The sequence below is a fragment of the Arachis ipaensis genome, chromosome B05 (genome assembly GCF_000816755.2).
Source record: "Arachis ipaensis cultivar K30076 chromosome B05, Araip1.1, whole genome shotgun sequence".
In the NCBI taxonomy this organism is placed as follows: Eukaryota; Viridiplantae; Streptophyta; class Magnoliopsida; order Fabales; family Fabaceae; genus Arachis; species Arachis ipaensis.
In genome coordinates, this window is record NC_029789.2 from 146724723 (window position 1) to 146729834 (window position 5112).

At 34.4% G+C, this 5112-nt stretch overlaps 1 long non-coding RNA gene across 1 annotated transcript; it reads left to right on the forward strand.

The window, feature by feature from the left end:
- Positions 3948 to 4449, forward strand: LOC110271659. Its single transcript, XR_002362222.1, has 4 exons — positions 3948 to 3981; positions 4121 to 4186; positions 4273 to 4339; positions 4416 to 4449. It is a non-coding gene; the product is annotated as an uncharacterized LOC110271659 (long non-coding RNA).

The window sequence follows — 5112 nt, forward strand, 5'->3', positions numbered from 1 at the left end:
TGATATTGCCTTGACCATGAAGAATCCTGATCTCCAGGTTTTGATACTCACGTCTTCCTTAGTCTTCAAGTCCCACGTTTCTTCAACTTGCTCTTCAAATTTCGCACCTATGTTCTCTACTCAATCTTGATGATCGAGTAGGGAGCCTTGATGCTCAAGAAAAGGCAATAACTACCTTTCGACTTTAATGCTCTTTGTACCATCTTTCTTCGATTTTAATTTACTCATCTTTGCTTCTGTAGTCAAAACCTTTGGTAATCGAAACGGCCTCTTGTCGAAAAAAATCATTTTTCTATACCAACAGCTAGATTGGATGATCATCTTATAATAACAATATGCATGATAATATGATATAATATTGTTACTGCGTAGTAATAAATAATAACATAAAAATCATTCATCATGTATATTGACATAATAATGATATAATATTGTTATTGTGTTATGTTAAAAAATAATATTTTCGATAAGATGTTTTTCGATGAAATACGACATTGTGTCAAAGCATCCTAAATATATTTAGTGAAAATAAATTATTCGATAAGTCACTGTGTAACAAATAATAAAAAATGGTAAAGTTATTTGGACTTCCATCGATCTAGTTCAAAGTGCAAAAAAGGTATTATTCTGTCGATCAAGTTTCAAATACGAAAAAATACCAACTTTAGAATTTGTTACTGCAATTATTGAATTTGAGCCAAATTTCAAAGTAAACGCTAAGAACAATTTCTCGACAAGAACTAAGGCTGCATTTGTTTTCAGGGACAGGACACTGAGATAGGGACACGGAGATACAAAATTGTGTTTAACAGATGAGATATGGATAGAGACATTGTGTCAGGGACACTGAATTAGTGTATTTTGTGTCCATCCTGACTGAGGATCCATTGGAACTCTGGAAGTGCAGCGATGAAGGAAGAGATGGAGCACCACAGCGGTACGATGCGGATGACGATGCTGACTCGCTGAGACCCACCCTGCCGTTGCTGCTAAGGACGACGCCGTTGAGGAATGAGAACGATGACACTGACTGGCGATGGAACAACGCGGTTGCCACGACGATGACAGAGAGAACGACGTCGCTCTGAGGTTGAGAATGAACGACGCAAAGAGAGATACTGAGAATGAATGACGCAGAGAGAAAGGAAAAGAACAATGCTGTGAGAAGGACTGAGAGTGGCAGCGATTGATGGGCTGGACAATAACAACAGATATCAAAAAAGAGTGGAGGTGGTGGTGGTGGTTCTGTAGATAAAAAGGCGAGTGAAGTGAGATTAGAGGGTAAAGAAATTATGGTTATCCCAAATGAATTTTAAAATTATTTGTGCCGTATGTAAAAAATTAATAATTATTATTAAATCCCATATGGGGTCATATTTAAAATTATTAATTGTGTATATCACAAATGCTCAATTTGATTGTGCTTATTAAAGATAGACCTTTTATTATCTGAATTTGGATCCTCTAAGGTGAGGAAGTTGATAAAGTGATAAAGAGAAAAATTAATCATTATTGATTTTATAACTTTCATAACATATGTGCTCTACTGTCTTAATTTAAGAGTAAATAATTTCTCATTTTACCACTTTACCAACTTTTTTGTCCTTTTTTCTTAAAATTTCTATTGATATACTATTATTTGAATTGTCAAACCACGTGTGAAAAATCAACCGTTGTCATTCACAAATTATCAAATAAAAATCAATAAAACATAATGTTATTGATATAAGAGTCGCTACTTTTAGAAATTATTTTTAATATGGAGATGAAAGATGGTGTTTTGATTAAATATTGATATTTGAAGTGTATTATTTATAGTATTATGGATATGCAAAAAGAGGCCTGCTACACATACAAGCAAAAAAGGCCTACAAGTGTTACAAGTTGGCCCATCCCATAAACATTACACACGCACTCACTCCCTTTGAATGGAGCGTCAAAGCCACGCGCGTCACTCAACGGTTACGCTTCGCAAAAAGCGCTCCTTATGGCGCACTCTTCCACTTCTCCTTCGAAGAAAACACAATCCGTCAAGTTTCGAGTAACATTCCAAACTAAAGAGATAGAACTCGTTGCGAAGATTAGCAGAAACCATCAACAAAAGATAGAACTCTCCATCAACAATCTCAAGAAAAAACGAAGAAATATTACTCAAGGTACGTTACTATTTTACTCATCTTGTAGATTTTTCACATTTCGAAATCAAAGAACTAGGTTTTATTGTTCTTCTACGTTCTTCTAGGTTTTAGTGTTCTTCTTGTTCTATCTCTCATTTTACTGTTTTTAATGTTCTTCTTGTTCTAGGTTTTACTCTTCTTCTTGGTTCTAGGTTTTACTGTTCTTCTTAGTTGTTCTAGGTTTTACTGTTCTTCTTGTTCTAGTTCTTTTCGTAACTGATTTTTGGGAGTATATTGCGTAATTTGGTGAGTGTATATGGAGTAATTTGTTGGGTGTATATGGCATAATTTGTTGGGTGTATATTTTTGAACTGATATAATGTAATATAATCAACTATTGCAACTATTCTAATATTGCTTGTCCTTAGGTGTATATTGCTTGACCTTATAATGTTGCTTGACCTTGTATATTTATGCATGTTTGAATGAATTGAACATCATTTTGAACTGATCTAATTAAATACTTATGAGAATCCGTATAGGTGTATGTGGCTGATCTATGGGTGTATCTGACTGATATCTATGGGTGTATTTTTCATTTCAGAAAAAATGGCAGGCAAAAACCAAGCTGAAAAAAATGTAAGAACAAATATATGTCTTTGATCAAATCAGTTTTTCATAATAGAAATATATCTGACTCTAATTTTTCTTTGTCAACAAACCAAGGACCTTAAGTGTGCAACCCATCTGTTGAGTGAGAAATTCAGAAATATGAGCGAGGAGAAGAAAGCAATTGTTAGGGGTTTGGGATTTGGTGGCCTGATGCACATCCCGCCGCTAAGGGTGTATCACTAAATATTAAAGGAGTTGGCTAACTCCTTTAAATTAGGGAAAAACACACTCGAAACCGGCTACGGTTCGTTTAAAGTAAGACCAAGAACAATAGGGGCTGCACTTAGCATCAACGCGTCAGGTAACTCGTTACAAACATAGGTGTATATGAGCCATATTGAGGTGTATTTCAAGTGATGCTTGGGTGTATTTCAAGTGATTTTCATACAATTTTGTTTCCCTTTTTGTAGGAGATCTACTGCCTCAGAAAGTCAATTATAAGGATCTTTCTGAAGACAACAAACAAATTTTTAGAAGATTCCAGGGAAAGACCCTAAAAAATCTGACAGATGAGATGATGGTTATTGGTGTTGATAATGAATAGGATCGCCTCATGTTTAAGAGAATTTTCATCCTCTATATACAGATGGCGTTCCTGTTACCAACCACAATAAACAAAATCTCCCCTGTGCACCTGGCACCAATTTTCAAGATGGACACAATAACAGAGGGGAACTGGGGAGCACATGTTCTGAATTTTATCATCAAGGGAATAACGGATTACAATCTGAAAAAGAAAAAGGAAATTGATGGCTGCCTGTTTGCCCTAATGATAGTTTACTTCCATCTATCAAAAAGTAAAGACAAGAAGGGGGAACAAAGACCTCCAGAACCCTGGATTGCCAACTGGACTAGAGAGCAGTTAGTTGAAAAAATGAGGGCAGAAATGGAGGAACATATGGTAAGTGAAAAAGAATATCTTGGGTGTATTTTATTTACCTGAATGCTGCTAACTAAAATTTTTAATGTTTCAGGGAATCGTAAAGATGGCCGAAACAAAGGAGAAAATGAAAGAAATAAAGAAAAAAGAAAAAAAACAAAAAACCAAAAAAACAAAAAAAGGAAGGCAAGTTCATCATCATCATCTGAGACTGAAACAACTGAAAGTGAAGTCCATTCTACCTCTGAGTCTGAGACTGAAGAAGACTCAAGAGGATTCAACAAGGACACAACCCACCCGAAAAGTCAAAAAGTAAGTAACATACTTGGATGTATTTTGTTTATCCAGTTAGGTGTATTTTGTGCATTCATTTGGGTATATTTTGTGCATTCATTTGGGTGTATTTTGTCCCTTTTAGTTTGTTTTTGAATAATGATTGTTTGCCTTCCAGAATGGAGTCCAAAAAAAGAAAGAAGATTCAGGAGGATTCTGATTCAGAACCTGAATCAAATGATGAGTAATGTTCTGAAATTATTACTGCTTTTCTTTGGGTTTATTATCAAGATTTCATGTATTAACAGAGCGTCTCTTATTAACTTTTAGAAGCGAAAAATCATCACCAGTAGAGAAGCGAAAAAACAAAGAAAAAGACTTAGAGAAAACCAAAAAAGTAAGCACTTCTTTGGATAGTATTTTCTGATCAATTTAATTTTGTATTTCTGATTCATACTTGTTTTTTCCCCCAGAACACAATCCAAAAAGAAAAAAGTCATTGTTGAGGATTCATCTCCTGAGCAAGCTCAATCCTAACATGGATACAATACTTTGTAAGCTATATTACCATCTATCATCAAAATTATATTTGTTAACATGTTCTTTTATGCATGTACTATTATATCTGAAATTGGAACTGAAGAATTAGATAAATTCTTAAGGAAAAGAATGAAAAATCTGCTGCACAGGGGTATGTCTTATTAGGGTGTATATTTCAGATTTTAACGTGTTTTCTTTGCTGATAATTGTTTCTTGTTTGCCAGGGAGAAGGAAGCTGACATGCGATCGACGGAAGGTCACTATGTCTCATCTGAAACGTAAGAAGCTTTATTTGATAAAATCTTGTTATCCTGATTTAACAGTATGGTATTTTTTATGAATAATATGTACTCTATTATGTTTAGAATACCGGACTTAAACTTAGGAAGTGATGATCCTTCGTCTCAAGGACACACAGATCAAAGTAGCGTAAACAAATCGGCAAAGAGCATGTAATTTCTTTTTCTAATAACCGTTGCTTTTATTTTTTTACCTTCTACTTCTAATTCTGTATGTATTTTTTTTCAGAAAAAAAAGCCCTTTAATGTTTTATTCGAGAAAAAAAAGGCAGGAAAAAAAAAGCAAAAACTGGAAGTATGTAAGTTCTCAAAAAACAAAGCCTGTCTTCCT